A 23076-nucleotide genomic window follows, 5' to 3' on the forward strand; every position below is an offset into this window, starting at 1 on the left:
ATAGTCTCTCAGATGACAGTGCATTCAAATGAGAACTCAATATTGAGAACTCACTCAAAACCACACAACTACATGGAAACTGAACAACCTTCTCCTGAACGACTACTGGGTAAATAACAAAATGAAGGCAGAAATAAATAAGTTCTTTGAAACCAATGACAACAAAGACACGATGTACCAAAATCTCTGGGACACAGCTAACGGAGTGTTTAGAGGGAAATTTATAGCACTAGATGCCCACAGGAGAAAGTGGGAAAGAGATAAAATCAACACCCTAACATCACAATTAAAAGAACTAGAGAAGCAAGAGCAAACAAATTCAAAAGGTAGCAGAAGACAAGAAATAACTAAGATGAGAGCAAAAATGAAGGAGATAGAGACACGGAAAATCCTTCAAAAAAATCAATGAATTCAGAAGCTGGTTTTTGGAAAATATTAAGAAAATAAACCATTAGTCAGAATAATAAAGAAGAAAAGAGAGAAATATCAAATAGATACAATAAAAAATGTTAAAGGGGATATCACTACTGATCCCACAGAAATGCAAACTACCATCAGAGAATGCTATAAACGCCTCTATGTAAATAAGCCAGAAAATGTAGAAGAAATGGATAAATTCCTGGACACATACACCCTCCCAAGACTAACCCAGGAAGAATTCGAATCCCTGGATAGACCAAAAACAAATTTCTGAAACTGAGGCAGTAATTAATAGTCTGCCAACCAAAAAAAAAAGCTCAGGACCAGACAGATTCACAGCTGAATTATACCTAGGGTAGAAAGAGGAGCCGGTACCATTCCTTCTGAAACTATGCCAAACAATAGAAAAACGAGGGACTCCTCCCTAACTCATTTTATGAGGCCAGCATCATCCTGATACCAAAACATGGCAAACATACAGCAGAAAAAGAAAATTTTAGGCCAATATCCCTGATGAACATTGATGCAAAACTTCTCAATAAAGTATTGGCAAACCAAATCCAGGAGTACATCAAAACTTATCTATCATGATCAAGTCAGCTTCATCACTGGGATGCAAGGCTGGTTCAACATATGCAAATCAATAAATGTAATCCATCACATAAACAGAACCAATGACAAAACTACATGATTGCCTCAATAGACGCAGAAAAGGCCTTCAATAAAATTCAACACCCCCTCATGCTAAAAATTCTCAATAAACTAGGTATCAATGGAATGCATACCAAAATAATAAGAGCTATTTATGACAAACCCAGTCAATATCATACTGAATGGGCAAAAGCTGGAAGCATTCCCTTCAAAAACTGTCACAAGACAAGGATCCCCTCTCTCACCACTCCTATTCAACATAGTATTGGAAGTTGTGGCCAGGACAATCAGGCAAGAGAAAGAAAGAAAGGGTATTCAAATAGGAAGAGAGGAAGTCAAATTGTCTCTGTTTGCAGATGACATGACCCAATATTTAGAAAACCTCATTGTCTCAGCCTAAAATCTCCTTAAGCTGATAAGGAACTTTGGCAGAGTCTCAGGATAAAAAAATTAATGTGCAAAAATCACAAGCATTCCTGTAAAGCAATAATAGACAGGCAGAGAGCCAAATTATGAGCAAACTCCCATTCACAACTGCTACAAAGAGAATAAAATACCTAGGAATACAACTTACAAGAGATGCAAAGGACCTCTTCAACAAGAACTACAAACCACTGCTCAAGGAAATAAGAAAGGACACAAACAATTTGAAAAACATTCCATCATGATGGATAGGAAGAATCAATACTATGAAAATGGCCATACTTCCCAAAGTAATTAATAGATTCAATTCTATTCCCATCAAGCTACTACTGACTTTCTTCACAGAATTAGAAAAAACTACCCTAAATTGCATGTGTAACCAAAAAAGGAGCCCATATAGCCAAGGCAATCCTAAGCAAAAAGAACAAAGCTGAAGGCATCATGCTACCTCACTTCAAACTATACTACAATGCTACAGTAATCAAAACACCATGGTACTGCTACCAAAACAGATATATAGACCAATGGAACAGAATAGAACCCTCAGAAATAATGCACACATCTACAACCATCTGATCTTTAACAAACCTGACAAAAATGAGCAATGGGGAAAGGATTTCCTATTCAATAGATGGTGTAGGGAAAACTGGCTAGCCATATGCAGAAAACTGAAACTGAACCTGTTCCTTACACCTTTTACAAAAATTAACTCAAGATGGATTAAAGACTCAAACATAAAACCTAAAACCATAAAAACCCTAGAAGAAAACATAGGCAATAACATTCAGGACATAAGAATGGGCAAAGACTTCATGACTAAAACACCAAAAGCAATAGCAACAAAAGCCAAAATAGACAAATGGGATCTAATTAAACTTAAAAGCTTCTGCACAGCAAAAGAAACTATCATAGGCAACCTACAGAATCGGGGAAAAATTTTGCAAACTATCCATCTGACAAATGGCTAATATCCAGAATCTACAAGGAACTTAAACAAATTTGCAAGAAAAAAAAAACCAGCCATCTCATCAAAAAGTGAGTGAAAGATAAACAGACAGCAATCTCATCAAAAAGTGAGTGAAAGATAAACAGACGCTTCTCAAAAGAAGACATGTATGTGGCCAACAAACATATGAAAAAAAGCTCATCATCACTGATAATTAGAGAAATGCAAATCAAAACCGTGAGATATCGTCTCACACCAGTCAGAATGGCAATAATTAAAATATCAGGAAACAACAGATTCTGTGATGTTTGCTGAGAGGATGTGGAGAAACAGGAAAGCTTTTCCACTGTTGGTGGGAGTGTAAGCTCAACCATTGTGGAAGACAGTTGGTGATTCCTCAAGGTTCTAGAACCAGAAATACCATTTGACCCAACAATCCCATTACTGGGTATATATCCAAAGGATTATAAATCATTCTACTACAAAGACACATTCATACATATATTTATTGGAGCACTACTCACAATAGCAAAGACTTGGAACCAACCCAAATGCCCATCAATGATAGATTGGATAAAGAAAATACATTCAGCCATAAAAAGGATGAATTCATGTCCTTTGTGGGGACATGGATGAAGCTTGAAACCATCATCCTCGGCAAACTAACACACACAGGAAAAGAAAATCAAGCACCACATGTTCTTACTCATAAATGGGGGTTGAACAATGAGAACACATGGACACTGAGGGGGAACATCACACACTGCAGGTATCAGGGGGTGGGATTTATGGGAGGGATAGCATTAGGAGAAACACCTAATGTAGATGACAGTCAATGGGTGCAGCAAACCTTCATGGCACGTGTATACCTATGTAACAAATCTGCACATTCTACACATGTATCCCAGAACTTAAAGTATAATGAAAAAAGATAGGAAAAACAAAAAGAAACAAAAAAGACTGTATTACAATCAAAAGTATGTTAATTTTTCTTGATATGTGTTTCACAACTATTTTACATAGATTACTTAATCCAGTGATCCAACAGAATTTATTAAGAATCTCCTATGTACCAGGCACTGTGCTCAGGCATTGGGAATACATGAATATACACATATTACATGTTTTTATCAAAAAATATCTTACCAAATACTCTCCATTGGCTTACAGAAGGATGCTAGAAATGCGGGCTCCAAAGTACACTAGTCTTCTTTGAAATTACCCCTTGTTCTCTACCTTTCCTTAATGGAACTGAGAGTAGAATTATTCTGACTACGCAAGCTTTTTTATCACTTTGTTTTTATCTTTAGTGAAAAAAAGTCACCTAATGGTAACTGCCTTGAGCCATGAAAACACAAAAAAGTCTTGTGTCCATGTTTTCAGAGCTTTGTGCTAAGACCCAGTAATGGTAGAACAACCTCCACACTCTTCTGAGACAGGGACAGGCCCGGGGAGATGTCAGTGAACCACTTCTCTCTCCCTTTTGAAGACACTTGTACTATATTTAGGAAGCCCCAGAGAAAGCTGTATGGGACTAGGCTCACCAGACAGTATACACAAAAATTGACCAAATATTCAAAGAACAAATCTGTAAAAGATGCTTAGCTAGTTAAATACAGAGCTTCATAATGGAATGCTTATATATGTCCTAGGTTCCAGAAGAAACCACTGTGATTAGCAACTTCCAGCCATCTAACATTTAAATTCTAATGTAACTAAGTGGTGCTTCTTCAATGTCTAAGTGTAGTGTGTTATTAAAACATCTCCAGGCCAGGCGCAGTGGCTCATACCTGTAATCCCAGCACTTTGGGAGGCCGAGGCGAGTGGATCACGAGGTCAAGAGATGGAGACCATCCTGGTCAACATGGTGAAACCCCGTCTCTACGAAAAATACAAAAACTTAGCTGGGCATGGTGGCACGTGCCTGTAATCCCAGCTACTCAGGAGGCTGAGGCAGGAGAATTGCCTGAACCCAGAAGGCAGAGGTTGCGGTGAGCCAAGATCGCGCCATTGCACTCCAGCCTGGGTAACAAGAGTGAAACTCGGTCTCAAAAAAAAGAAAACATCTCCAGCCAAGCCCACCCTGTCACTTTCCGCAATAGGCAGCACATTCAAAATGTTCATTGACTGCATATTCAAGATTTTTGATAAAACTGATCCTGGCCTTTGTTCCTCCCATTTCATTCCTGCATAGCCTTTCACTTAACTGACATAACTAGCCAGTCCTACAAAGTTCCTCACTTTCCCATTTTTGCCTCTGACTCCCAAAAGCCATCCTTTCATTTCTCCATTTTATGTATTCTCCAATAATGGACAACATTCACTTCTTCATGAAACTTCCTGAGAGGACTTCAATCCCCAGCATGTCTCCATCCTTGGACTCCACTGGGCTTCTCTCTGTAGACCTCATTGGGCCATGAATAGGTGTACGGAGGTAGATGGTTTGGGTTGAATGGGGTGCCGTACCCAGTAGCTTCTTACCATTCAGTACTGGCACCTTGACTTTGCTATCTTTGCCATAAGACAGACAATCTAATAGAGAGCTTAGGCAGGTCTTCAATGAGCCATAAAGCCCCTCTTGTATTACAGAACACATAATAGGTAATTAAATATTAAATCATTGTTTAATGATGTAATTGCTCAACTTTTCATGATTAAGTCTATCCAAATAGACTTTGTGCTTTCTGGAGGCAAGGACCACCTCATTCTTCTTTTATCTCTTAGAGTTCCCAAGGAAGTGCTTTGCACAGGTTAGGTGCTTAATAAATACATGTTTGTTGATGTATTTCATATTCAACACTATCAATAACAAAGTGTTCCCATAGAAATATCTGAAAACAAAAAATATGTCTTATAAATCTGGAGCTGGTCAGCTCTCCGGCTCCACCCTCTTTATACTCTTAGTCAAACTCCTTTTACAGTTTGGGTGATATTAATTAATACACATGTCAGAATAGCTGAAATCTAGAATACTGATAACAAACGCTGGCAAGATGTGGAGCAACAGAAACTCTCCTAACTCGTTTTTTGCTGCTGAGAATGCAAAATGGTGCAACCACTTTGGAAGACAGTTTGGAACTGTCTTATGAAGTTAAGCATACGATTACCACATGATCCAGCAATTGCACTCCCTCCCAAATGTGTTAAAAATTATGCACACGCAAAAACCCTCACTGGTAAGTTTATATCAGCTTTATTCATAACTTCCAAAACTTGGAAGCAACCAAGATATCCCTCAGTAGGTAAATTAATAAATGAACTGATATATTCAGACAGTGAAATGTTATTTAGCACCAGAAAAAAATGAGCTATCAAGCCATAAAAAGACACGGAGGAAACTAAAATGTGTATTACTAAGTGAAAGAAGCCAATCTGAAAAGGCTACATACTGTGTGATTCCAACTATACAATACTCTGGAAAAGCAAAACTTTGGAGACAGTAAAAAGACTAGTGATTGTCAGGGGTTACAGGAAGGGAGGGATGAATAGGTGGAGCACAGAGCATTTTTATGGCAGTGAAACTACTTTGTATGATTCTATAGTGGTGGATACACGTCATTATACATTTGTCAAAACCTATTAAATGTATAATGCTGAATCCTAATATAAACTATGGATTTTGGATGATAATGATATATCATTGTAGGTTTATAGACTGGAACAAATGTGAGACTCTGGTGACAGATTTTGATAGTGGGGAATGTTAAACATGTTGCGGGGGTGGGAAGGGGCAAAAAGAGTATATAGGAAATCTCTGTACTTTCTGCCAAGTTTTGTTGTGAACCTAAAACTGCTCTAAAAACAGTCTATTTAAAAGGCAAATGAGGGGTGGATTCCTAAGTGGGTTCTACGAAGGAGCATTCCAATTAGAGAAGCCACAGGTACATCTCTGTAAGTCCCAGCCTTAGATACAGCTTCCCCCTGCTTGCTGAAACACTTTTGTGGGAGCCCTAGGACGCCAATGTAAAAAGCCATCTTACCCTGAAGCTTCCTTGCCATGAAGAAGCCCAAACCAAGCCCCTCAGAGTCCACATAGAAAGGTCCTGGGCTATATAGAGATGCCCAGCCAGCTCCCAGTCATCCTTGCTTCCTTCCTGTTCCACCTTGAACCACTGTCTGATTGTAATCAGATGAGAAATGCAGAGCTAAAACCACTGAGCTGAGCCCTTCCTGAATTGCAGTCCCATAAAAATAATGAAAGATGATAAAACACCTGTTATTGTTTTAAGTCCCTGAGTTTTGGGGTAGTTTGTTACACATCCTATAGAACAGTCACCAGAAGTACAGAGGCTATGACCCAATTTTGCCCGGACCTGTGAGGGAAGAAGGGTATTTCTGCTCAGAGACCTTGCTGCCTGAGAATTTTCACCTACAGACCACACTCTTGGAGTCAAGAGTCTCAGTCTTTATTCTTTTCTCGAACTTGATAATGAAGGATGACTTCATGCAATTCACTTGATATTTTCAGATTCCACATCTACAAAGTAAAGAGAACCTGTCCTTGTTTTCTACATGGTTCTTAAGAAGGCTGTGAGGGTCAATAGGATGTCATAGGAACAATCATCCCAAGGCAGGTGTTCCGTAAATGTAACCTGTGACTTGACTTCCTCATGCTTGCCCATCTTCATGATGAAGTTCTTGTAAGAAGCTGAAGTAATGTGAAGTGGATACTATAATAGTTCACTAACTGGATTTACCTCCAGCATAACTCCAGCAGACTCAGTAGTGACTCCAGTGAGTCTGCTACCTCTGACTTGTTAAATTACAGGGAAAAAGCACTAGCCTCTCCATATTTATACAGAAGAATCCCACTTCCCATGCTGAATCTCTCTTCTGTAACTCCACAAGGTCAGTCCCCATTACTTTTCAATAGGGGAAACAGGAGAAAAATTCTCTTCAAATGGCCTCTTTTTATGAGCTTTGCTCTCTGAGATCTCAGGGAACATATGTGGTTAGGATCGTTTCTTCCAGCACCACAGCCTTTTTCAAAATCCCTCTTTTGGCAGCCAGCAAGTCTCTTATAATCCCTCTGGAAATAGCTTTTCCCTGAGAATAATCACCCCGGCAATGAGGCAGGGAAGAACACATAACTATGTCCCAGGACAGCCATGTTGGGGCCCTCATTTAATGCCAATTCTATACAGTATGGCGACTCCTGAAGGAAAATATCACCTTGATAGAGAAATTGGGCCCTGTGGCTGCTCAGCCTGGGTGGTCTGACAACCAGGTAGAAAGCAACTGCAGGGACAGTTCTTAACCTAGGTCACTTCTAATGTTCAATGGTAAAAGGGAGATATTAAAAATTCATTATTTTACTGTCTATTCAGATTTTATTCTGCCTCTAATTAGACAGAAGCAGAATCTAGAATAGATTCTACCCTAAAACCTAAAATTGAAAAAATTTAAAAATATATATGTATGTACTTTTACTTATATACAATATGAATTGTTCAATTGTAATTTTCTTGAAAGCCTCAAGCAGGCTATTTATTAATATTATGGCCAAGAAAGCTCAATATTTTTTTTAAAAAAAGGAAGATGGGCTCAGATCATTAAAACTGCTGTAATTAGGATTCTGGAAATTTAATTAAGTGCTTATGATGAATTCAGTGAAATTGGTTTTGATTGCATCAAGATAACTGATAACATCACATAGAAGGAGGTAAATTTAGAAGAACGTGTTATATTTCATAGGATATATTTTGGGTGATGTTTTCTTCACTTTCTACCCTTTCCACAACCCCATTTCTGCTAGAGTAGAAACACAAAGACATGTTGTTTCTGGTGTGTGTAGGCTCCCTTCAATTTTTAAAAACTGTATGTGAAGCAAACTCAACTCTAAAGGCTACTCTTACTCTTAACATTTAAAGTATCAAAAATATTTTTGGACAAATGAGAAGATACATATTTTTGAGGAAATTAATGCATTCAAATTACTAGCAATCTTTAGATTGACTTTTTCTACTATTATAAATTTTAAGTCTTTCAGGTCTTTTCATGGAAGCTTTCAGGGCTCTATCCCGAGTCATTTAACTTCTATTAACAGATCTGTCCTGGCTTCTTATTGGCATTATTCCTGTGCCACCCATGTAGAACTCCAAATGTGGATCCAAGGATTGCTGAGCTATGAACACTCTATTTGTGTAATTCTGCCAGTGACCACCCTTAAACCTCAAAAAAATCAAAGGAAAGCAAAGATATGCTGAAATTTTAGAAAGTTTTTAAAAAGCCTTGAGGACACTTACAAGAATGTGAGTTCTTCTATACTGCATCCTATCAAATGTGAGTCCAAAGGGTCAGGACCACCTATGTACGGTTTTCAGCAGCTAGGGGCTCTGGACATGATCTGTGGTGAAGTTGAATGCACATATATACCAGCCTGCCCAATGTGCCATGGAAAAATCAAGACTAACCACAACCTGAAAGAGGAAACTCCCATCTGTTGCAAAAAGTAGATGAATTGTGAGCCTTAGATTCAAATATCTTTTTTTACCTTTCTCTATCCATAAATACGATTTGTGTGTGTATGTGTGTTGTATGCACATGCAAACTTTGTTGTACCTTAAACTGTAACATAAAGACATGAGACAGTAGGGCTTCCCCATCCAGCAACTATGGATTAGGCAAAAGTTAAACAAAAAGAAAATATAGTAGTCATTTGAATCTTAACTACTAACTTTCTAGCCAACATCACCAACAATAAAAGCTTTGTTTTGTCTTGATTACAATTTGTAATTTCAATTTTATTCAGTGTTCTAAATTAAAGTGAAGAGAACATCAGTTAATTATAAGTTAATTTTGCCATAATCTGGAATAAATGAGATGATTGTTTAGTTTACATAAATATATTCCAATTATAAATTGGAATTTCAGACTTTGAAGGGAGCTTTGAAGTTACTTCCCATCCAAAACTCTCATTTTAGAGATGAAAAAAATAGGGGATCCAATATGATTAAATGACCTGCCCAAGGTCATACAGCTAATTAAAAGCTAGGCAAGAACTAGATATCATGTCCCCTGCTTTCCCATTAGGGGGTTTGTTTTGTTTCTATTACACCTCAGCTTTTTGGTTAGTCATAATAAGAGGTGGCAGTGGCCCAGATTAAAGAAAATAGCAAATAGACCTTCTGTCCCTTTCTTTGTTCTTTGGCTCTTTGCAAATGGGACAGTTTTGTTGTTAGTTTAATTATTTTTATATGCTCTGCATCATCTAACACAGTGTACATTTTTTTAGCAAAAATGTGTTAATTGTACTGAATAAATAGGGACATTAACTAATATATCTTTTGAGAAACAGCAGATTCATGTTAATATTAGCATTACAGATGGTGAAGAAAGCTGTTAGCCAGGTGGAGAATGATAGAGGAGGAAGCTGGTTTGGAATTTATGTTTTCCATTTCCATACCACAAAGAACAAACCACATGGAAGCAATAGAGACTTAACAGGAAAATACAAACAGCAGTATTATTCACATCATGTGAATAAGTCATTCCTTTTTCTCATTATCATTCTCATGTTGCTCATGAATCATGTCTAACTCTCTTTCTCAAAATTTGTTCCTTCTTTCTTAGATATAACTTAAATCATCTCCCTATTGTATGTGGTACAACTAGCCCTGAGCTTATAAGGTTTCAAAATAGATTGCTAATCACCAATTTTTGCAGAAGCAGTATTGTGTCTTATAAAGAGCATTTGAACTTAGAAGACATAGTATTGTGTCTTATAAAGAGCATTTGAAAATTAGAAGACATAGTAGACCTGGATCTGTCAATAAGAAATTGTGTGATTTTTGGACCAGTTGTGCAAAGCCACTGATGATCTCCCATCTCCCTTCCAACTTTAAGATTATGTGGCTCAATATCCTTTTTTAATGAAGTCACAAATAGTTATTGAACACTACTTAGGCATTTATTGCTCTAAAAAAGGTATCTGTCTCATTTGGAGAGAGCAAACTTAACATACCATGTTATAACTAACATGAAGAAAAGACTCAAGTGACTTGTTAAGCACCAAGGGGGTTGGAAGGGATAAAAAGAGCTATATAAGGACAGGCACAGTAGCTAACATGTGTAATCTCAGCACTTTCGGAGGCCAAGGCAGGAGAATCACTTGAGTCCAAGAGTTTGAGACCCACCTGGGCAACATGGAGAGACCTCATCTCTACAAAAAAAATACGAAAATAATTTAGCCAGGTGTGGTGGCACACACCTGTAGTCTCAGCTACTTGGGAAGCTAAGATGGAAGAATCTTTTGTATCTGGGATGCAAAAGTTGCAGTTAGGTGTGATTGTGCCACTGCATTTCAGCCTAAGTGAAAGAACCAGATCTTGCTGAGAGAGAGAGAGAGACAGACAGAGAGAGACAGAGAGAGAGAGAGAGAGAGAGGAATATAAAACAGGGTCTCTGCCCTTAAAGGCTTTAACAAACCAGCTGGGGAAACAAAACCCATAGATAAGAGAATAAGTAAAGTTCACATTATTATTGTCCATGTAAAGGGTCTAGTTGGTTTTATCTAAGTAATGTTTTTTAAACAAGTACTAAGCTAGGCTGCATACTCTTTGAACTCTATAAACATACAGAGAGAGAAAAAGGTGACCTAGACTATAAACACATATCCTAAAACCACGACTACAGCAAGAGCAGCCAAAGTACCTCTTTCACACTGACAGATGGTGAAACCAGTGCAGTCACACAGGGCCCCATAGTTGGGGTTTGATGCTCTGTGGTTGCTGCCTGGAAATTCTTAATAACATTATCTTTGAATATGGATTTTGTGAGTGAAGTCCAATGGGACAATGGAGCATGCACCAGAACCTTTGAGCTTCAGCACCACGTGGTCCTGCCTCCCTCTAACTGCCCTGGGCAGGTTCTCAGCAGTCCGCCCCAACTCCCTGTCATCCTTCACCCCAGTTATTTCTCCCTCTTCTCCCCAGAATGACTGTCATCCTCTGATCCTGGCAGAAGCATGAGGATAACATAAAGAGAATAGAGTTAGGTGTCTGCATTCTGGCATCTCAGGATAGAACATGGTGGCAGCCCCTGAGCCCTGGGCTGACAGCACGACTGCCCACATATCTGTTGATCAGCCCAGCAGAGGCTGCATCTAGGTGGTGGGGACAGCCTCTCCCCTATCTCACCTAGCTCCTGAGCACATTTCAGCCCTGAATTTAAAGATGTTTGAGGATTACCCATTTCCTGTGGATTGAGGCAGCACACTCACTTTCCATAGACCCTAGCCCCATTGAGTGGTATGGGCTCATGGCTGACAGGAGCAGAACCTGGGAAGTGACACACATGTCCTTGTTCCGCTGTGAGGATTCACACTCACCCCAAGAGTACCCTCTGCTCCATGCCTGGGAGGAATCTTCTCTTCCTTCTTCCACCTTTCTGAGTATGGTTCATATTTGTCTCTTCTGGCCCACTAGAGGCAGAAAATTTTCTGTTCATTTTTATATTGTGCTCTGACACTTGCATTTAAAACTGGTATTACACAATATAAAAATAAATAAAAAATTTGCACTACACATTTAACATCTAAATTTTTCTTGACTCAGAATGACATCAAATAGCAAATTAAAACATCAAGACAGGCCGGGCGTGGTGGCTCAAGCCTGTAATCCCAGCACTTTGGAGGCTGAGGCGGGTGGATCACGAGGTCAAGAGATCGAGACCATCCTGGTCAACATGGTAAAACCCCGTCTCTACTAAAAATACAAAAAATTAGCTGGGCATGGTGGCGCGTGCCTGTAATCCCAGCTACTTAGGAGGCTGAGGCAGGAGAATTGCCTGAACCCAGAAGGCGGAAGTTGCGGTGAGCCGAGATCGCGCCATTGCCCTCCAGCCTGGGTAACAAGAGAGAAACTCCGTCTCAAAGACAAAAAAGAAAAAAAAATTAAGACAAGGTTGAGAGAGAGAAACACCATGGAAGGAAGAAAAAAGCCTCATACATACTGATATGGTTTGGTTCTGTGTCCCCACCCAAATCTCATCTTGAATTGTAATTCCCATGTCTTGAAGGAGGGACTGATGGGATTGGTTGGATTACGGAGTGGTTTCCCCCATGCCGTTCTCATGATAGTAACTGAGTTTTCATGAGATCCGACACTTTAAAAGTATTTGTCAGTTCTACCCCCTCCCCCTCCCCACCCCTTTCTCTCCTACTTCACTGTGGTAAGATGTGGCCTGGCTTCCCCTTCACCTTCCTCCATGATTGTAAGTTTCCCGAGTCCTCCCCAGCTGTGTGTGACCGTGAGTCAATTAAACCTTTTATCTATATAAACTACTCAGTCTCTGGTGTGTCTTTACAGCAGTATGAAAACAGTTGAATACACCTACCTTTAATGGTGCTTTTCCCCAATTTTTGACAAGGACTCCACATTTTTATTTTGCACTAGGCTTTACAAATTACATAGCTCCACAAACAAAAAGAGAAATTCTGTCCTTAAAAAGTTTACTAACTTGCAATTATGTCTATATAATTGCAAAAAGTTTAAAGATTTCCAGTAATTCCTAATCTCTAACTTTTTTATTAACTTTGCCACCTCATCATTTCCCTGAAGACTCCTCAATCTTCCAGAAAACCTGAGTTTTAATATCTGATTCTTGGAAACAATTGTTTCACTATCACTTGTACCATTTTTGTCAGTCATTTTGAATCAAAACTATTCACTAAATACAAACTAAATGGGAGAAAGAGAGCACCTAAAAGAATAAAGAGTATCTACTACACAATACTCTTAATTTGGGATAGCAGAGCCCAAATTGGCATAAAAATGTATCCCACTAGGTTTCATAGGCTGAGAGAGTACATTAACACTCAGAGCATGGGGAAAAGATATTAAGCATGCACAATCATGATTTTGCTTAATATATTTGTAAAGAAAAATACTATACAAATTATGGAACAAAACACTTGAAAGCTATATGTCATTAAGGAACCATGTGCTTACAATTTTGTATCTTGCATTCTTCACTTAATCCTTAAATATTTCTCCCAATGTATCTACTATAATTTGTGTATTATTTTCTTACTTTTGGATATTAGTTGTTTCTGGTTTTGTGCTTCAAACTCCCATATTTCAAATTACTTCCTTAGAATATATTCCACTTGGGACAGATAATATGATATTGATAAAAAATATCTGTATTTTCAAATTGCTTTTTTAAAAATGTTACAGAAATTTCTAGTCCAACAAACTTGAGCATTTCAGCGTCTTGGTCCATTTTCTGGAGCTATGACAGAATATCAAGGATTGAGGAATTTATGAAGTTTACCAGGCTCATGGTTCTTGAGGCTGGGAAGTCCAAGAGCATGGCACCTGGCATCTGATGAGAGTCATCACAGGTGGAAAAGCAGAAGACAGAGGGCAAAAAGGTAAGTGTGACAGACAACTGGCTTTTGTAACAATGCCATTCCCACAATAACTGAATTATTCCCACAATAACAACAGTAATCCATTCATTAGAAAGTATCCTTCATGACTCAATTGCCTTCCAAAGTCCCTCCTCTCAACACTGCCACAATGGCAACCAAGTTTTCAACACATAAACTTTTGGGGGACACATTCAAACCATAGCATACAGTATCTGTTTCAACACTTAAATTTGTTGCCTAATTATCAATTAATTAATCATTTTCCAATTCAAAAAGTAAATCATCTTGTTTTAATTTGCATTTCTTTGATTACTAGTAAGATTGAACATTTACTAATCATTTTTAATATCTCTTCATATATGTCACATATGTGTGTGTGTGTGTGTGTGTGTGTGTGTGTATCTCTTTACAAGAATTAATAGGATATTACAGCCTTAGTTCTGGGTTTACATCCTACCAGCATAGCAACACTAGTGAAAATAAATTCTCTTTCCCAAAGTGACTATCACTGGCTTGGGTAGGACAACACACATACACATTCTTGACATGGGTAAAGGTAGTAGTACCTTCATTTTCAAGGTCTTAGTCCTATGCCCAACCCATTATGCTGGTGGATGGAGTCAGCCCTAATTGAGCTGGGAGCAACAAACAACACTGCTCATTGCAAATTCCTGAAACAGACTCAGGAAAACTACACAGTCTTCTAACTTTAGACATCATAGCATATGGTGTTCAGTGTATTTCCACACCTTCAATTGGGTATAAATGCTCCTGAGCTCAAGGAAATTGTGGAACGGCTTCTCACAAAGTGACCATTTGTAAAAGACAGAAGCTATTTGCAGGTGATCAATTATCAAGTACTTAACTTCCCACACACCAAAACTAGTACTTTCTTTTAGAACTAGGCATCTGTTAAAAGCAAGCATTGGATGAGATCTATCGTGTACAGTATTTTATGAAAATATCAAGCTGTATCTTTAATTCATGTCCAAACTAAACTTACCTTGACACATAAGCCATTATCATCCTTGCTTCTGAGTAAAATTTGTCTGGATTGAAGTAGAACAGTAAAAACCTTTGTAAAAAAAAATGGAAAAGTATCTCTTAAGAGAGATACTTTCAGCTTATAGTGTTCAGAGAGATGTAAACCATGAGAAGTTGATTGAAATGAATTTTCAAATCTTAAAGTTTAACAATGCAGAGAAGTATACAATAAAAAACTTCTCTAAAAGTGTAAACTAAAGGAGTGATTACATAAGATTACCTCTTGGTTATTTGGTCTTTTTAGTATACTCTTTCTGCTTATATTTTGATCACAAAGAGACCAGGTATCATGAAGCATCAACTGTTACTTACGTTGGCCCTGAATTGTAAGTTAGTATTATGTTCTTCCCTTCTATTTTTCATGCCCTTTTCATTGCTGTAGGGAGGGGGGAGGTGTGAAGATGTGGCGGGTATAAGGATACACAAAGAAGCTAAGTACTTGTCTAAAGTCACACAGACAATCGCTAACAGAGCCAGAAACCAAAATCCTGTTTTCTCTAGTCTAATCCACGAAATCCCTCCAGCAAGCGTCATAACCTCAGCAATTGGATTTTTCTGGGTATTCATTCCAATGGCTAGAAATCAAGCAAACTATAAATGCCACCAGCAAGTGCTAAATAGGAACGAGTGAGCACCCAGAGCTGAACCCAAATCTCAACTCTAAATCCTCTGTAGTTGATCCATTTTTCACCTTTTTTTTTTAGTTCTCCTGGATATTATTTTAGCTCTGGAAAGAGAGTTGGTTGAAAAACTTGGCATCAACTGTGCAAACAAAATGAAATGAATACTTTTTTAAAAAAAGTTTATTTCTTCAAAACATTGGGTTAGAGGCTGTGGAAGCAGCCGTAGTTAATTAAACAAATGCTAACAAACCTCATGTTTTCAGTGGAGCCCGCATGGTTTCTGCCATCTGTGTTTTGCAATTGTAGAGTCTCCATATATCAGAAGTAGTAAAATAAATCATAATTGGTTTCTTCCCTAACAAACATTTTTCATGAAAATTATCACTGTTCTTTACTAGCAGAATGAATAAAATATGACAAAGTAGATATAAAAGGAATAGAATTTCCAAGAAGTCTCTTGAAAAGGTCCTGATTTTGGTGATATTCTGTCCATTTCCTATTCAAAACACATATGCGGTTGTCACCTATTCCAAACAGACATCATTTTAAAAAGGGGGAAATTTTAAACAGATGGATGAACACATGTTTCTGGATTTTGAACATAGCAGAGTACCTACAAATGCCTTGAAAACCTGTAGTTAAGGAAAATACAGAAAAATGAGTTGCCACATGTGCTATACAATGTAAAACAAGTTGAGAATGAGGAAGGGGATAGGATTTGGTTTTCCACCTTAGATAAATCACAAATATGTGAAGGGTTTTTTTTAAATTTGCAGATTTGGAATAAAAATGTTACTCTTATTCAGAAGGACATTTTATAGTTACCAAGTAAGAGGATTTTAAAAGCAAACACTTAGTAGTATTATTACAATCATGTCAGATTCTTACCTCTAAAATTATTTGTAATGCGGAATCATATAGATCCAACTTACAAAATATTTCTTCACTATTTATCTTCATTTTCATTGTCACTAATTTGTTGTCTTAATTTAAAATTACATGATTGCATAATCAGATTGCTGCAACCATCCCCCAACTCATATCTCTACCTCCTTTTTTGCTGAGGGTTGACTTTAAAGACTTGGAGTCATGAAAGGCTTATAGCTCCATCTCCTAATCCTCTACATAATTTGAATAAAACTATGCTCTATATTTTTTAAAGTTTTTAACATGTGATTCTGGAAAACAGTTTACCTTTTTCTGGTTTACAAGGTAGGCGTGTGACTTTTTTTACTTACGTAACACTATTGTTTGGTACAGAAGTGCCTCTTTGAGTGCTCCACATTTCTAATTAATTAGAATCTATAACTAAGTTCTGATAGATTTTTTTTAAAAAAGTCATAAAAGTCATAGCTTCATATTCATGAATCTTAATTAAAATTTCAAGCTCAAAAATCACTCTGCACAGTACAACAGAATTTCCACTTACGTGGCACTTTATATTTTTGCAAGAGAAAATGCTCTGGAGAAGCACATATCTGTTGTTTTTGCCCGGTGCGTTTTTGCCTACTAACATTCAGTAACTGTTCTTTCCAGAGCCATGCTTCACTCACTGGTTATACTCTTGAGAGAATGTAAATTTAAAAATGAGCATGTGGTTCAGGCTAGTCCAATCAGAAGGCCTCTTCCTGGAATCTGAATCTGGAACAAGTAACAAAGACTAAAAAAATTCAAGTTTATTCATCCTGATGGTTATGACCTTAAGAATTGTCCACTGGTTCCCACTACCTATATTTCTGGAAATATTCTTCTTTAAAAGTTAAAGTCAAATAAACTTATATTTTTAGTGTGGTTGCATTTAGAATCAATTTGTCACCACATTAAAAGCCGAAAAACAAATAAAGGCTCCCTATGCCAAGCTAGCTGTGTCTTTGATCTTTGTCAAATAAGACCTGAAGGCCCAGTTGTCTTAGTGGCTGTGTTAAAGAAAAAGACAATTCAATGATACTTATTAAAATATGGTAAAGCATACTTTACTCAGGATCATCAAGATAGGTATAGGGCCCACTGCAATGGGACTTTGCAGTAGGGCAGAGAAGTTGGGCTTAACATGAAATATAGTAAGGGCAAATGGGAATTTATAATCAAGGACGAGAATGGAGCCAGTGGATAGAAAATTGCTAGAAGAAATGTGAGAGGTATAGGGGATTCTGGCTAAATCAAAATAACAAGATTCTTTTTTCTTTTTTTCTTTTCTTTTTTTTTTTTTTTTTGAGACAGGGTCTCACTCTGTCAGCCAGCCTGGAGTGCAGTGGTGCAATCTCATCTCACTGTAGCCTCTGCCTCCCAGGTTTGAGCAATTCACCTGCCTCACCCTCTGGAGTAGCTGGGATCACAGGTGCCTGCCACCATGCTACTAATTTTTATAGTTTTAGTAGAGACAGTGTTTCACCATGTTGAACTCCTGACCTCAAGCAGTCCACATGCCTCAGCCTCCTAAAGTGCTGGGATTACAGGCATGAGCCACTACACCCAGCCAACAGGATTCTTGCTGAAGACAAACCAAGGTGATCAGATCTTGCTAGGGGGATGATGGAAAAGAGGAATCCAGTCAGATACTAAGGGTAATCAGATAGTGAGAGTGGGAGGATCTTGCAAAACTGACTTGGCAAAGTTCTTGCTAAAACTGAATCTTATAAGGAAGTGCACGAAAGCACCTAGCAGATGGTTCAGGAACTTGACTAAAGTTTGATCAAGCAAAGAATCTTTGTCATTTCCCAAGCTTTTAAATACAACTCTATTCTAAAATCAGAACACTTATTGTGTAATGAGGAATGTGAATTTTGTCCCTGCTTCTTGGGAGACACTTAATCCTTGGGATTTCACAAGTCATAGGAGTATCTTTGTTACTTTTGAGCCTCTTGGATCACACCAAGAGGCTCTTTCATTTTATGCTAAAGGATGCAATGACTCAGGATGGATGCAATGACTCAGGATGGATGCTGGGCACCAGAATGACCAACCATATAATTAGAAGGTGGGGGCTTTGTGTCGGGAGGAAGACAAGCTTCTAGTCCACGGGAAAGGGCACAGAGTTTCTGGAAGCCTCCCTTCCAAACCTTGCCCCACATGTTCCTTCACCTGACTGGTCTTGATTTGTATCCTTTACGATAAAACTGCAGTCATAAGTACAGCACTTTCCTAAGTTCTGTGAGCCTTTTGAGCGGATTATCTGAGGGCCTCAGAGGAACTCTCTGAATCTTGAGCCAGGCTATCAAAAATGCAGGTGCACTGAGAACTCTACTTGTAGCTGGCCTCTGAAGTGGGGGTAGGCTCACTGGGCACCATGCCCTTTAACCTGTGGGCACCAACTCCAGATGATTAATGTCAGAACTTATATTGCAGGGCACCAGGAAGTGCAAGGATAGCAACTTTTCTCTGCTTACATTTAAAATCCAGTCAGATTTTCCACAGCAGTGCAAAGGGCAGGTGTCTGATTCTCCCCTTGGTGCTGAGTTGGTATGTGCTCAGTGATCATTCCTCAGCCTGCCCCTTGTCCCTCCTCATGGCACAGCCAGATTCCTCCCCACGAATGCAAGTCAAGGGTCCTGAGGATCAAAGTGTCCTTGATGAAAAAACAGGGTGTGAGAAATATTCATTTACTCATCTAACAAATATTTACTGGGCACCAACTCTGTGCCAGGCATAGTTCTAGGCTCTGAGTATGAGCCATGAAGAAAGGCAAAAATCCTGCCACTGGGGCTTCCATTATTTAAAAGATTATCTGCCATGCTGTGCACCCAAAAGGGGCTCCACATGTGTTCCTGTGATGAGTAAATGAGCACTTCTTACCCCTTAAAGAAAAGTTATTTTCTGCAATAGAGTTTGGTGGCGACACACACTATTTCTCTGTACACTCACAATATAGAACAATTCTGTGACAACATGGATGGGAAATTTTCCGCATACACCAAGCAGTTCTCCAGTAGATACCAAGTGTCCTCTAATTGAATTCAATTCTGACACTATCTACGTGGGATACTGTCAGATCCCACAGATTAAGGCCTCAGTCCCACAAGATTGTCCCCTACTTCAGACACCAATTGCCAATCCCAGGTTGTCACCTGTGCTTCTTACCTACTAACCACAAATCAGGGTTCCCATTCCAATAATCTGCCAGGACTGCTCACAGAACCCAGGGAAACACTCTACTTACCGGTAGGTTTATTACAAAAGATATTATAAAGGATAGAGATGAAAAGCCAGATGAAGTGATACACATGGCCAGGTCCAGAAGGGTCCCAAGCACTGGAGTCTCTGTGCCTGTAGAGCTGGGGTAGGCTGCCCCACCTCCACTCAGGCAAGTGGATGTGATCACCAACCTGGAAATTCTCCTGGAAATATACTAAGCTCTCCATTCTTTTGGAGAATCTTTGGGTTCTGGCAACAATATCCTTCTACCAATGTTCTTTTTTGTTTAAGTTAGCCAAAATTGATTTCTGTTTGCTGCTTGCAACCAAAGAACTCTACTTCATACAGCTTTTATGCCTTTTTGATCTAAATACTATTTATAATAGGCCAGACACAGTGGCTCATGCCTGTAATTCTAACACTTTGGAAGGCTGAGGCAGGTGTATCACTTGAGGTCAGGAGTTCGAGACAAGCCTGGCCAATATGGTGAAGTCCTATCTCTACTAAAAATACAAAAATTAGCTGGGCATGGTGGTACATGCTTGTAGTCCCAGCTACTTGGTAGGCTGAGGCAAGAGAATCACTTGAACCTGGGAGGCAGATGTTGCAGTGAGCCAAGATCACACCACTGCCCTCCAGCCTAGGTGACAGAGTGAGACTCTGTCTAAAGAAATTAAATAAATAAATAAATAAATACTATTTATAATAATTAATAGTATTTAATTTCACAGCAAGGAAAGTTATGAAGTAATGTAATTAAAAAGAGAAAACCTTTTAGCTGTGTGAAATGGCCCATGCCTGTAGTCCCAGCTACTTGGGAGGCTAAGGTAGGAGGATTACTTGGGCCTAGGAATTTGAGGCTGCAGTGAGCTATGACTGCACAACTGCACCACTGCACTACAGACTGGCAGCCTGGGTGACACAATGAAATCTGTCTCTAAAAATTTTAATTTTAATTTTTAAAAAAGGAGAAAACCTGTAATCCATATAATTCTGGTCACTTCTTCCTCAGTGTCATTTAAAATAGAAGCTGGTGCTAAGAATATTCTATTTTTTTCTTCTAGGGCCCTCCACACCGCCCCCCACCACCATTTGAGTAGCCATTAAACTTGTTATTAGTCCAAAGGGAGGCTACTCAAACATACATTTCTCATTGATGTTAAGAATGTCTAAAACTTCAGATCATCACGGCAGATGGGAGGCAGGACATCATGGCAGCTGTAATTTAGTTTACAGCTCCAGACAGAGCAGCATGCAGAGACCCACCTTGTGAATTTTAGCTCCAGATCTGGAGCTAAAGGAGCTGCTGTAAGAACAAATCAGCAATGCTGAGAGGACCCACAGACCCTCTGAAGGAAGTGGACTGCTCCTGCAAGACCCGGGAGATGCCCCAAATACTTCGAGTGTTCCAGCTGTGGAAGTGGGAAAGGGAGACCCTTTTCTCCCAAACATACACCCCAACTGGAGAAAATGAAGGTCTGTTTGTGTGAGAAGTTTTTGACTTTACCTGGAGCTGAGTCAATTTAGAGAGTCGAATGAAATACAGGGGTAGAGCAAGCAGGACAAAGGCCCTAGGACCTCACTGGGTCTCCAAGCAGGCCATTCCTGCCTGGCCCCACAGGGATCCATTGGGAGGATGGCCAGAGGAGCAAGGGGTAAAACTCCACAGGGAAAATAAAAGCCTTAGCTGAACTTTGTAACAATTTGAATGGGCTGAGAAGTCTTCTGGCCAGAACTCAGGGAAGGGCGCAAATCTGGTGTGCAGACTCCACAGGTGGAGGAAGAACCATACCATTTTCTTTTGCAGCTGGGAAGTGGGTATCCTGGGGCAAGTTTTCAAGCCCTTCTCACCCACTTCCTGGAAACAGACTAGGGGCTGTTGGATAAGGCATGGTGGGCATGAGACCAGCCCTCCAGTTTGTGTGGGATCTGGGTGAGGCCTGTGACTGCCAGCTTACTTCCACTTCCCTGACAACTTGCAAGACTCAGCAGAGGCAGCCATAAACCTCCTAGGTACACAATTCCAGTGACCTGAGAATCTCACTCCCATCCCCCACAGCAACTGCAGCAAGACGTGCCCAAGGAAAGTCTGAGCTCACATATGCCTAGTCCTGCCCTCAGCTAATGGTCCTTCCCTGCCCACCCTGATAGTGGAAGACAAAAGCATATAATCTTGAGAGTTCTAGGGCTCTATCCACTGCTGGTCCCTCTCCATACCATTACAGCTGATGCTCTCTGGAAAGCACCACCTCCTGCCAGGAGGCCAACCAGCACAAAAATAGAGCATTAAACCACCAAAGCTAAGAACCCTCATGGAGTCCATTGCACCCCTTTGCCACCTCCACCAAAATAGGCGACTGGTATCCACAGCTGAGAGACCCATAGATGGTTCACATCACAGGACTCTGTGCAATCAACCCTCAGTACCAGCCAGGAGCTGGGTAGACTCACTGGGTGGCTGGATCCAGAAGAGAGACAACAATCGCTGCAGTTTGGCTCACAGGAAGCCACATCCATAGGAAAAGGGTGAGAGTACTACACCAAGGGAACATTCTGTGGGACAAAAGGATCTGAACAACAGCCTTCAGCCCTAGACCTTTCCTCTGACAGAGCCTACCCTAATGAGAAGGAACCAGAAAGCCAACTCTGGTAATAAGTCAAAACAAGGCTCCCAGAAAATCACACTTGGTCACCAGCAGTGAATCCAAACCAAGAAAAAAAATCCCTTATTTACCTGAAAAAGGATTCAGGAAGTTAGTTATTAGGATAATAAGGGAGGCACCAGAGAAAGGCAAAGCCCAATGCAAGGAAATCCAGAAAAACAAAACAAGAAGTGAAGGGAGAAATATTCAAGAAAATAGATAGCTTAAAGAAGAACCAATCAAAAATTCAGGAAACTTTGGACACAATTTTAGAAATGCAAAATGCTCTGGAAAATCTCAGCAATAGAATTGAACAAGTAGAAGAAAGATTCAGAGCTTGAAGACAAGGTCTTTGAATTAACCCAGTCCAACAAAGACAAAGAAAAAAGAATAAGAAAATATAAACAAAGCCTCCAAGAATAATTGGTGTTCCTGAGGAAAAAGAAAATTCAAAAAGCTTGGAAAACGTATTTGAGGGAATAATTAAGGAAAACTTCCCTGGCCTTGCTAGAGACCGAGACACCGAATACAAGAAGCATAAAGAACATATAAGAAATTCATCACAAAAGGGTCATCATCTAGGCAGATTGTCATCAAGTTATCCAAAGTTAAGACAAAGGAAAGAATCATAAGAGTTTTGAGATAGAAGCACAAGGAAACGTGTAAAGGAAAACCTGTCAGATTCAGATTTCTCAGCAGAAATCCTGTAAGCTAGAAGGGATTGGGGCTCTATTTCAGCCTCCTCAAACAAAACAATTATCAGCCAAGAATTTTGTATCAAGAGAAATTAAGCATCATATATGAAGGAAAGATACAGTCTTT

The sequence above is a fragment of the Callithrix jacchus genome, chromosome 11, assembly GCF_049354715.1.
Source record: "Callithrix jacchus isolate 240 chromosome 11, calJac240_pri, whole genome shotgun sequence".
Lineage (NCBI taxonomy): Eukaryota > Metazoa > Chordata > Mammalia > Primates > Cebidae > Callithrix > Callithrix jacchus.